A 13264-nucleotide genomic window follows, 5' to 3' on the forward strand; every position below is an offset into this window, starting at 1 on the left:
TGTGTGTGTGTGTGTGTGTGTGTGTGTGTAGACATTTGGGCATAATGTGCATGACCTTAAACACCCAGGGTGGACTTGTGAATCTGGGACTTTTCTGACTTAATCCTGTTCATTGGGCAGGGAGCAGGGGCTCCCTGTTTAGCCTCTTCAATGTGGAGCATATTTGAAATATGTTTCGAATATATATTGCAAATACAAAGAGCAGATTATGAGCCAGCCTTTCTTTTCTTGCTGGTACACTTGTATTCCTGCTGAATTAGGTGAGATGATTCTGTCTTCAACAAATAAATGAAAGGAAGCATTTGAAGCCCACTTAGCAATTTCAGAAAATATGCCTGCCTGCCTTTTTCCCTGCTTCAGAACTTTAGCTCCCAGACCACAGAACCTGAAAATGAAGCGGGCCTCCTAAGTGGGACTCAGCCCAATTTCTGTATCATGTTTAAAGCAAAGTATGTTGCTTATTTCTAAAATTTCATAGCACCTCCATAGCCAACTATTTTGCTGCCTTGAGGTGGGAGAAGTGCTTCTGTCCAGATATTTCATCACTGGAGAGCTATACAGAAACTCATTCAAATCCTGATTCATCATTGTTGATAGAACTTCACGATTATGTCATCATCACCTGATATGGGCTGTTGAAACACAGAGGTTGCTACAAATCTCTGTATAAATTGAGACTTGTAATGATAGAGTGGGAGAGGAGCTCAAAAACTAATGTACATGCCTATGTATTCCTTTAGGTAATCATTATCCCTTTCACGAAGACTTCCAGAGATCAAGACTTCACAGATTATTTTTATATCAAAAAATATTTAGATTAATGATTTATATCCAACAGCTGGCAAATTTTAAATTACACAGTAATCATCGTCACAAACATAGAAAACTCAAGTTTTCATTCTTTTCTCTTCTCCTGCCCATGGCTTCTTTACTTGAGGTATATTCCTAGACCAAGTGCTCCTGGGTATCCTCCTGGACACACCAATTCATTGGGCATGTGTTAAGACATGAGTCACAGCCTCCCTTGCAGCTCATTCTGATGTCACCTTGTTAGCCATTTTAACATCTATTCAAAATATTTGCTTATCATTTCTTCTTATCAATGCCTAGTCAGCATTAATCATGTAAATAAATTTCTATTTTTTGGAGGAAAATAACCAAGTTAGGATTTCTCAGAGATGATATTTAGTAAGAGACAAAATCCAGAACCCGTCCCTAGCCCAGGTGACACTACAATATAGTCCCATCCCCTGTTATTTGATGAGATTATTATTGAAGAGCAAAATAAGATAACGTCACTAGTAGCAACTTCTCCCCTACCTGGTTCAATCAACATATTCCCCCCATCCCCACACCAAGATCCCAAGATGTCAAATGGAAAGTAGATCCCTTTTCAGAAAGCCTCAGGCCCTGACTCATTAGGTCATCTCGTTACTCAAACATCCTATTCTCTACACTTCAGCTTTATGCACAGATCATTTTTTCATGTTTCTGTGGTCCTTCTTAAAATTTTACTACTATGCTACCCTTTGAAAGTAAAAGATCTAAATCTAATACTTTAATATGGGGAGGCTTTTCTGCTATTTCTGTAGGTTTATTTACATGAGCGAGTAAGCTTGAGACTGCCCGAGAGGTGAATTTCAACCAAATAAGGCTTTATTTTTCATACCATATGCTATCAAGGGCATCTCAGGACAGAGGTGAATCTGAGCATCTCATGCTTTATGCTTCTTTCTTCTCTATCTCCCACATCTTTATACATGTTAAAGTATATGAACATCAACTTCTTGGAAACACTGAAGATGAGTATGCAAAATGCCGGGAGCGGAGTAGGAGACAGGGAAGAGAAAAGGGGAGAAATGGGCAGCAGCTCTTTAGAGTGGCTGATTTCTCCCTTGTTTTCTCCTCTCTGAGTCATTTTCTAGAAGTGGCATTGTGGTCCCTAAAGCTTGGGGCCCAGGAGAGTCAACTTACCAAAGTTCATCTTCCTAGGAAGAAAAGGACTTTCATCAATATCCAATCTATGTTTCATAATTTGATATCCCTTTTCACATTTTATGGATTAAGAAACTGAGAACCAGAATTTATGGAAATTGGCAAAATCCTTGAGAATCCTAATTCAGTTTGATTCTAATTTTTTTTCTTTTTTTTTTTTTCTCACCCACTACGGATACTTGGTTCACTATGGTCCTTGTCCTAATAGAGTTCAGTGCTTTTATTTCATGGCCATATTCTCCTAAGACATCAAAAATGAAAAAATACACATAGCCAGCAAAACACTTGCAATAGGTTCACTGTTATAGCTAGCTCTCTTCTGTTGATCAGTTCTCAACATTGCAGTTGTAGAATTAGGAAGATGAAATTCTTAAGAAGAAGCTGTAAAACCCAATCTGGATCACTTTAAACGACAAGCTGTAAGAGGAATGAGCATCTCAAGATTCTCGTTATCAGTACAGACCATATGGAAGGTCTTAATGAAATCTGGCATCAGAAGAAAAGCATTTTTTATAGCAAGAAGATAATATTTTGAAAAATAACAACCAATACCAGCAGCAGCTTGCAGTTCTGAACTCTCGGATCCTTCTATGACCTCATCTACCTAAAGTGCCCAAGTAAAGCAAAACCAGGCCCCATGAAATATCTTTCCTTAGTTGCAGCTGTTCTTTACCCTTTTATCAGATAATGGATATGTGGTGATGTTTCCAAGGGATTTGAGAAGGATCAGACTTAAACGTTAATGTATGGATTTTGTTGGGAGAGTTTGCCCAAGGAAGTGAAATCTATGTCAAGATTTGTAATCTTGGGGATCAAAGACAAGCCAGAGTGTCTTTTGGTCGTAAACTCCACCAAATGGATAGTGAGATTGATAGGTAATACCTCCCAAAGAGTAGCTTCGGCTATGATACTCTAGTAATGTTCAGAGTTATCAGAAATCCATTTTTCTGGTTCTGGCAGAAAGGAGAAAGAAGGAAGTAACTAATATATGATGAGTGTCTTCTCTGCTTCAGGAACTATGCTAAGAACTGCACATATATTCTGTCATTTAATCCTCACAAAAGCACTGCAGGGCAAGTATTATCAGCACCACAATTCATTCATTCATTAAAAACCAGTTTCTGTCATCCAAACACCTGACCTGCTGTTCTTTTCATGGAGCTGTAAACAATCCAGAGTGAATGAAGTGAACACACACAGGGGGAATAGCTAGAGAAAAGGTTTGAGAAGTGTGCTGGTCATAGAGGGAATCCTGTGAATTTGGGCTTTACCCTGTAGACCTCTGGGGGAATCATTATAGGATTTTCAAATGTATTAATTAAGAATAACATACATATAGCAAAGTGTGAAAATCACAAGTGTTAAGCTCAGCAGCTTTTCTCAAAGTGAGCATGCCCGTGTAACTAACCACCAGCAAAACAAGAAATGTAATGTCACCACTACACAAGTGTCCTTCCTGTTCCCGCCATCATTACTTCACTCTCCTCTCTAAATGTACCCAAGACCTGCATTCCAACGTCAGTTTATTTTCAGCTTTATATACACATAAATGATGCAGAATTATCTTTTTTGTGATTTGACTCAATGTTATATTCACGAAATTTATTCATGTGAATGGTTATACCAGTAACTTGTTCATTTATTGTTGTCGTAAGACAGCATTGTATTGTACAGATGTGCCACAATTTACTTATTTATTCTACCATTGATAGGTATTTGAGTTGTTTCCAGGTTTTTGCTATAATAAATAAATGCTTTCGTATAGTATTTTAAGCTGTTGACCAAAATAATTAGCTTGGTGTTATAGAGAGCTTACCCTGGCTGCAATGCAATATAGAGTGGAAGGGAACAGGTCTGCAGGAGGCAGTTACTATAATGAGAGCCCAAACCAAGGCAGTAGTAGTAGACATGGAGAGAGAGAAATAGAAACAAGATGAATTGAGACGGTAGGGGAAGAAGGAAATGATAACACGCAGAGATTAAATGGATGTAAGGAGTGAAGGAAATGTATGGAATGCAGGGCAGTTCCCGGATTTCTAAACCTGGTGAACGATGTTTCCTTTCCCCAGGACTGAGAACACAGAATGATGAGTAAGAACATATTTGTTGGATCTCAGCAGATTGAAAGAATTGCCCAAGGTGACTCCAAATCTGTGCTTCTGCTACAAAGTATTTTGTTTTGCCCCTGGCTCCCCCACTGCGCCCCTTCCTCCTACAGCAGCCCTCCTCACACCCCAATCTATAATGGGCAGCCACCTAAAAAAAAATAAGAACTACTGCATATTTCCTGAACTGTTGACCTATGAATCACTTGCTTTTCCCTTCAATTTCATCCTCTTTCAGCAGCACAATCACAAGAAAAGGAGGTAATGAGGAATCAACTAAAACTTTATTTTACTTTTTAGACTATAAAACAGAATTCAGGGTAAGAGAGTGTAAATAAAAGAAATAGAATGTAGGCAGCCTCGTTCTGTTCTGGTTGGTTCAGGAGGACAGACTAGTTAAAAGTGTAGAGAGCTAGATTCCAGCACTTCATGGAGGAACTGTCTAACGCCGTCCGAAGATGCAATTAGACTGCCTATGAGGTGTGGACACTGCCTCGTTGGGAAGTGCAGCATCCTTGAGGGCATGTCACAGCTTGGGTTCTCCATGCCCTAAGAGAAACATACCCCAGATGGGGTTTGTTGTTTATCAGGGAATGCCCTTGGGAAACACTGGAGAAAGGAAAGGAAGCAGGATTGGGCAGAGGAAGAAATTGAGCTGCAAAGTGGGCCCAACAACAGACCCAGCTAACCCTGTGAGGTTCTGAGCTAAAATAATCCATCAGAGTTCTCCCAAGACAGGCCAGAGGGTGGGGCTTTTCAACCCCATCCTGCTCCAGGAACTGAATGTGTGCTGCGCCCAAGAAAGGCACTATCTTTGGGAAGCAGCCCTCTGCCACTGAGGACACTCCTGAAAAGGCTGACAATTGAAGGGTATCTTGACCCAGTACCATCAGCTAGACTATAAGCCCCTTGTCTCTATGTCATTCTCAGGACATTTTTTATATGCACTTCAACTACAGAGGATTAAACTAAATAACTTTCCAGACTTCTACCAACACTGAAATCAGTGTTTACTTATTACATTATACTCAGGTTTCTAAACCACTCAAAGTATGTGGGCAGCAAGAATCCTCATAAATGTATATGGCCCCTTCATGCAGACATTCTCATAACAAGATAGAGAGGGTATATTGCCAACTGTCTTCAGAAGCTTCAGGAGGAAGTTTTTAGATGATCCGAAGGAACGTGTGTGTGTGTGTGTGTGTGTGAGAGAGAGAGAGAGAGAGAGAGAGAGAGAGAGAGAGAGAGAGAGAGAGAGAGACCTGTATTTAATGCTTGAAAAAGACTTGGCTATAACTGCTCCTTTATGATTAGAACTGTGTGGCAACTGAAATATAACCAAAAAACTGCTCATAAAAAGCCTCTTCTTATTATCTCTGCCTATTCAACTCAGTAACATAGCACCCTACAAAAGGATTTTATGCTGTACAATTTTGACAAAGGGGCCAGCTGATGTTTGTCAGTCTGAAGAACTTCTAAGAGCAGATTCTGCTGGGGATACACCTGCTCTCAATATCAGACAAAGCAGCCCCTGAACAGGAGACACTGCCTCTGACCTCATGGTTCATTCCGTGTTTGTTTTTAATGATGGGGCTGCTGCTCCTAGCTTTCCTATAACCATATTTAATGAATTCCTACCAAGAACCACTCCACAAAATTGCCTAGAAAGTGTAGAAGAATCACAGTCTGTTTTCTGCATCCATCCCAGCTCCATTCCTGGGTGCTCTTTGCTTTTTCTGCCACAGTTTTGTCTCCTTTCAAAAACAGTTGTAGCTACAAAAATATCATTTAAAAAAAAAAAAAAAAACATGGTCTTTCGATAAAATGTCACTGGTTTTTTGGCCTTTGCTATATTAATTTTCTGTAGCTCTTACTCTAATTTGCTTCTATTAATTATAATCTGATACTCTCCCCTCATTTTGTTCTTATCACCTAAAGCAAATTCTCTGATGGCCTTGTGCCTCAGTTGTCCCTTCTCTAAAATGTGAATGACAAGTCCTACCTTATAGACCTATTGTGAGGAGTAAAGAAAGGGTAGCGCAACATGGGCTGTGAAGTAAACCATAGGTATTATTATAACTGTTATCTCCATAATTATTCTTGTGTGGGGTGTTATAGAAATAATTCCGATCTAAATTTAGATGAAGGATGTGAAGCTGACCTTGTAGAAAATAAAGAGAGATAAATTCAGGCTGAGTTCCACTGCCCTAAAACCCTTTCAGCAAGATTTTTTTTCTTTTATTTACTAAACATTGCCCCAGATCAAGTATGTCCTCAAGCCCCAGAGAATGCCCTTGGGCGCACCTTTCTCTAACCACTGAAAACACTCACAGAACCCTCCTTTATAAATACAGAAGAGACTGATCCCAGGAAGTGACTTTGGAGTTCCATTTGCCATTGCTTTGTACCCAGAAAGTCACATGATTTCTGCATGCTCTATAGCAGTGCCTCTCACAGTCTAGTTTGTAGAAGAATCCCTTGGAAAATTTATAAGGGAACTTACTCTCAAAGAAGTACATCCCTGATTAGAGATGTGTACTCTTTAAGCAAGAAAGTATGTTACTCTCATGTTGCAAATATTTTATTACCAGAGTCTTCTTTATAGGGAAAGCAAACAGCCTTTAGAAGTGAGCAAGAATATCACATCAGTGTGCCAATGCTCATCCCAAAGGTTACTAAATGTTTATAAAATTCAATATATATTCATAACTTTAAAAAAAAACTAGTAAACTAGAAAAATAAGAAATAAACTTCTTGGTAAACTAGAAATAGAAAGTAACAGGTTTCCATCATAAGAACATCTTTCTGAAACAATAGCTAACATCATGTTTATTGGTAAAAAAAAAAAAAAACTATAAAGATAAGACAAGGATGCTAATACCACCATCATTTAATACTCATCTGAAAGTTCTGATGAATGGAATGGAATGAAAAGGAAGAGAAAGGAAGAGAAGGGAGGGGAAGGGAAAAAAAGGGAAGGGAAGGGAAGGGGTTTATAAATTTATAAATTCTGGTCAGGCAGTAGCTGTATTATTATTTATAGATTACCGACTAGAAAAATTCAAGTGAATAAATAAAAATGCCTTTTAAAAGAATGGAGAAATTCAATAATATGGCTAGCTACAAAATATACAAAAGCCAATAGCTTGCCTGATTAACAACAATGTAATTGTAGGGATTTGTACTAAGCTTGCAAATCACCGGGGAGAAAACAGGCCTGAGAAATATAAGAAGAGTCCAAGAAGAATGGAAAAATGAAAGCCTGATCCATCTCAAGAAGATTCTATAATATTTATCGCTACAATACAGTGCAGCATTGTAATTATCTCCTTTATTACCGTAAGTGAATAAGAACTGTATACTTATTTAAGTGGCTTACATCTTAAAACTTTATTACATAATGCAAGTTTTAATGCTGAACTCTGCCTTACTCAAGGAAATTTTTGTCACCTGGTACGAGAATTTGCCATTTAATCCAATGAATACTCTCCTGCCTTACAGTCTAGCATAATTTAAGTAACCATTCAGGGAAAGGAGCAAGGTTTCCTCTTTGATTGTTTTCTTTAGAACTGTTTTAACTTTTTGCTCACTCTGCACCTGTGAACCTAATTCAGTTTCTTACATGGATACTCTAAAAAAAGAAATCAAGTATTAAATATGACATTTAGTAATTAGCAATTTTGCAATTAAATTTACAAGATATGTTCATATTGGCAAGCCATATTTTATTTCATAGATTCTAAACTGGTAAAGCAATGCAATCTCCTTACCCTTTCTGTGCTATGATAAGCCTGTTTCCAAGGCCCTCGGAGGCCTTACTTTATGCCTAATGCATTGGAGGACCAAAATGAACAGACCTCAGGGTTTAGCAACTTACATATAAATAAAATGTCTTACTAAGAAGGGATGGAAATGACTTAGAGGAAAAAAAAAAAAAAAAACCTCAAAACTCTTGAAATTTGATTAGTTTTTCCATTTGGGAGCAGAGGAAATGCTTGTGTTGCAGATGGAACGATTTTCTCCAATATATTGTGGCAATTTATACCATTATACTAAAAAGGTGGTCAGCTAAGCCCCACTGACTTGTAGAAAATCTCTCATATTGCCTTGAGTGTACTTGAGCGCCTGTTTCTCAGAAATATATAACACTAGCCAGCATTTAATTAATAATTGATGGTCCATATTATCATTATTATAATTATTACATGTTACCATTATTACCATTAATAATTTGAAAATATGTGGATTTTGTAGCATATGGTTTGCCTATTTTTAAAAAATGAGTATGATTCTAAAGGTGAGGAGTTAGGGTCAGATGGCCTGGGTTAATGTCTCTGCCTCCTGGCTGTGTGAGCTGCATGTTTTGTCATCATTACAATAGGACAAAAATACCTGCCCTGCCTATCTTAGCCTCCTTTCTAGGAAGTTTCTCAATTCCAAGCATGCTGTTGTAATTCATCCTTTACATTTTCACCTGTGCTAAGTCAAACTGTCTCATTCTTACAGGGCAATCCAGCAGGAGAATCAAGCTCTAGCTCAAATGTCCAGGGAGCCATACCCCAACTCTGCCAATTGTTAACTGCTTGCTTTGGGGAAAATTACTTCACCTCTCTAAACCTTAATTTCCTCATTTGTTAGATGGGCCTGTCATAACAGTACTACCTCAGAGGGCTATTATGAGAATCAAAATCTATGTGTTAGTTATTTGTTGCTACAAAACAAATTACCCCCAAAGCTTAATGGCTTAAAACAACAGACTTTTATTATCTCACACTTTATGTGGGTTGGGAATCTGGGCATGGCTTAGGTGGGTCCTCTGGCTCAGGTTTCTTAGAGGGCTGCAAAGTGTCAACCAGGACTGCATACAAGGCACAAGCAGGGAAGATATGCTTCTAAACTCGCTGTTGACAAGCCTTGGGTCCTGGCTGACTGTTGCCAGGAGACTTCAGTTCATTGCCACATGGGCTATTATCAATAGTTTGCTTTTCCCAGGTGTTGCAGCTTGCTTTCCCCAGAACAAAGGCTGAGAGCGAGAGATTCCAAAATGGAAGCCACAGTGTTTTTGTAACCTAATCACAGAAGTGGCATTTCATCACTACTGCTGTATTCCATTCATTAGAGGCAAGCCTTTAGTTACAGCCCACATTCAAGAGAACAGTTAAAGAAGGGCATTAATACCAGAAGGGAGGGATCATCGAGGACCATCTTAAAGCTGTCTGCCACAATATGATAAGATACAAAAAGCTGTTCGATAAAGCCTCAATTTAGTATTAACTGCCAATATTAGTACCTCGTAGAATTGTTCTTAGATTGAAATTAGAATACCTAGGTAAAAGAAATTTGTGAAATGTAAAGTTTAAGCAAAATCAAAATTTTATTAGTTTTGTTAACATCAAGAATCTAGTTCCAAATTGCAAACCAAAGAGTAAGAGATCTGAATTCTATACCTTGCTCTGTGTATGACCTTGGAAAAACCATTTATTTGTTTCATGCCTTAGTTTTCTTATAAAAGCAATGATAATAATGGCATTACCAAGATAAAATGAGACAGTATACATAAAACTATGCTGAAACCTAAAAAATTAGATGACGATAGTAGAGATGATGATGATGACAACAATGATAAAAAGATTATATATTTCAGCTACTGCTTCTTGTTCCTTTGTTGACAACTGAACTAAACGGATGTGATTTTTATCAGTTATGTTTTAAATGTTTGCACCAAATCCTGCTACTCTCCATTTTTACAGTAACTTAGTGGATTAATCTTATCTTGCTTTGCACATTAGATATGCTGCCTGGAAAAGTAGATAACAAATATAATTTTTGGAAACTGACCCATAATTCAAATACACAAAGAGAGTTTCCACATATCTAGTGGAATTTTATAATGCACATGAGATATTGTGATATAATTAGTATTTTTACAATATATATCTTTATCTAATTAGCTTGAATTTTCTGACATTATATCAAGTGCTCTAAAATTAAGCACACCTGTATAAATATTCTTCTAGTATATAATCAAGCTTTATAATTATTAAAGAACTCACCAAACAGCCTTCTGAAGTAGGCAAATATAACCAACTCTTGGTTATTTCAAACAGTGTTTTACGTTTGATTCTTATGCTATCTACATTTTTCTCTCACTGTAAACTGACACAAATTTACAGATATAAAACAGGTACAATTCAAAATCCTCTGTTCAACTACTTTCAGGATTTTTTTCCCTGATTATAAATGTATTACACATTCATTGTAGGAAATGTGGAAATACAGAAAAGTATACTGATTAGAGTTAAAATTACTCAAAACTCCACCATCAAGAGATAGCCATTATTGATAGTTAGATGTATTTCTGGCCCTGCCCCCATGCTTTTTCTCTATATAGGCAAAATATAGATGTTTCTTTTTTAATAAAATTAACATACTATGTGCTTTTGATCCACTTAACTTTTTTCCAGTTAGCATTATATCTTCAATACTTTCAGATATAATTATTCTTTAAAATCATTTTTGATACATATATGATATTCTATTGTAAGAATATACCATAACCTACTTAACCAATCATTACTATTGGATTTTTGGTTTGTATTTTTTAATACAGTACTATAAAATTATAATGGGAAAATAATTTCTTTTTACATAAATCATTGTGCTTCATTATCCCAATTATTTTAGTATAAGTTCTGTAGCAAAGGAGTCCTCGAAGTCATTAGGGGGAAGTGAGGTTTGGTAATTTAAGTGAGGATAGGATTTATACACACATCATAGCCTTCTCTCCCTCCTCCCCTTCTCTCCCTCCTTTGGCAGAAATTTATAGGCTTTTAATGCTGGAAATTGCCGAAGCAACAATCTAATTGGGATGGCCATCTGTCGTTTTTTGCCTACCCAGCATCCATCCCTCTTCTGCGGTAACACCCCTCTTCCTGACTTGTATTAAGGAATCACACCTCTTCACTCTCAATTGGTGTGGTTCAAGTCAAACCGAATGTACCATTTGCTCAAGAGTTACATACCTGTGACCCAGGTCAGGCACATCATCTTGCTCTCCTGTCCCCTGAGCTTAATTCAGGGATAGCCCATGATCCAGAGCAGATCAGTCAGAATCAGTGACTCAGTTTAGAGGTTTACAAGTGCCATCAAGGCAATATATCTTTACTGCTTTGGAGATCTGAGAATCTGTGCCTGGAACTGCTGGGACCTGGCATAGGGACAGAGCCTCCTAAAGATAAAAGCTTACATGGTGAAAAGAAAAGATAGAGAAAGATTCTTGATTACACTGTCTGTGTTTCTGGACCCACCAGTGCCAGGTCTACCCTTGACATTGAATTTTCCCTAGAAAATGCATTCTCCCTTTTTGCAAAAACCAATTTACGAAAATTCCTTTCATTTGTGTTTGAAAGAATTGTCACTAATCCAGAGATCTTCCACCTTCAATTGATGAGGATTCGTTGTGATTAAGATAGTATAAGTACTTTATACCTTTATGAATTATGATTAACACAGATCTGGAACTGAACCCTAGTTCCGTCACTTACATCACATGACCATTCCCTGCCTCAGCTTCCTTACCTCTGCAATGAGAAGAATGCTAATAAATACCTCATTTGGGTTTCCAAAAGTTAACGTTAACATATGAAAAGTGCTTAGAACAGTGCCTGGCACCTTGTAGGTGTTCTATAAGTGTGCCTTTGTTGCTACTGTTGTTGTTTTGAAGGCAGAAAGAAACACAGGAGGGTAAATTTCTCACATACAGGGATTTGTTGGCCAAGCTAACGCTAAAATTTAGGTCTTCTCTGTTCAATTAACTTTCGCAAAAGTTGACCATGTCATTATCTTTATGAAAGAGATTTAAGAATTAGCTTTGAGAAGTTTTTGTCTATGTGTTCGAATATTTCTGTCAAAAACATTCGAGGGAAGTCTGGAGCCCACAAGATAGGTTTGTTACTAGCAATGACCAGACCTATTGTTAGAACTAGATTATAACTTGTAACCGAATATTTTATTATAATAAATTTAATTCAATTTATTGTTAAATTTATTTTTTAATTAAAATAAACATTTTGTTGTAATTTTTATTATTACAAGTGACTAAAGAAATACTTGGTTCTTGTTCCAGCCTTTTATTTTTTAAATAGAATATAACTTCCCACTAAACCAGTGGCTCTTGAAGAATGCTAAACTCATGCAGCATTCAGTTAGAAGGTTCCCATTACCTACCAAGCACTGGGTAAGTGTGTTTGCTGGGGGAGGCAGCTGGTGTCTTCCAAATGTAAATCAGGTTTCATCACGTCTGGCTCAGAGAGAATGTAGCATATGGCAAATGAATACACAGCTGCCTGGTGAATTTTTCCACAGAGAATTAGTCTAATACCTAAATGCACAGTGAATAAAACATTTTCTAAATGAGAATATTATGTTCAAATTCCTTGTCACTGTTAAATATTAAGAGTCAGGTCGTTCCCTTGAATTTTAACAAAACTCCACTATCTTGCTTGCTTACCTAGTGTTTAATGTCATACTATTCAAGTTCAGGCTGCCTTTAAATACTATTATTAAAAAATATTTCAGACATCTACATTGCCTGTTGTTAAAATACAAACTCTTCTTTAGGTAGAGAAGTTTTCCATAAGACCTTATAAAGTTCTGATAGAGAAGGAGGGCAAAGAGGAGTCATAGTGTGATGGGAAGTCTATGGCCTGGGACTTCAGAACAGTCAGATCAGAGTTCAAACACAGCCCTTCCACTTCTTGGCTGCCTGGCACTGAACAAGGTACTTAACTACCCTCTGCCTTAGTTTCCACATCTGTAAAATGATAGTAATAATATCATGCAATAACAGTGATAATACAAACGTTATAGGATTATCAGAATCAAAATGAGAAAAATCATACGATGCTGTTAGCATAGCATCTGCCGTATAATAAGCACTCAAATATAATGAGAGCTGCTTTATTATTGGTTCTAAGGTTTTGCTGTATTATTTTTGTAACCAGGGGGAAATTATCAAGCCTTCCGGGCCTCAGTTTTGTCATGTTTATGAGTAAATTATCAGATTTGGTATAAAATGTCTTTCAGGTTTAAAATGCTATGACAATGCTTCTAAGTATGGAGTAAACCAAATATCTATAACAATTTCAAAGTTGGGAGAAATTTTT

The 13264-nt window shown here is 37.2% G+C and overlaps 1 protein-coding gene across 3 annotated transcripts in view; it reads left to right on the forward strand.

The window, feature by feature from the left end:
• Nucleotides 1–13264, forward strand: part of HTR1E (5-hydroxytryptamine receptor 1E) — a 61490-nt gene that overhangs the window by 1278 nt on the left and 46948 nt on the right. The window contains exon 2 of one of the 3 annotated variants that reach the window (XM_016128213.2): nucleotides 7276–7439. The exons of 1 other annotated variant lie outside the window; for it this stretch is intronic. The gene's annotated coding sequence lies outside the window, so the exon portion shown is untranslated. Of the gene's footprint in view, nucleotides 1–7184; nucleotides 7440–13264 lie in introns of those variants that run through there. One more of the 3 variants, XM_016128212.2, reaches the window with a different exon arrangement.

The sequence above is a fragment of the Rousettus aegyptiacus genome, unplaced genomic scaffold, assembly GCF_014176215.1.
Source record: "Rousettus aegyptiacus isolate mRouAeg1 unplaced genomic scaffold, mRouAeg1.p scaffold_m13_p_1, whole genome shotgun sequence".
NCBI lineage: Eukaryota > Metazoa > Chordata > Mammalia > Chiroptera > Pteropodidae > Rousettus > Rousettus aegyptiacus.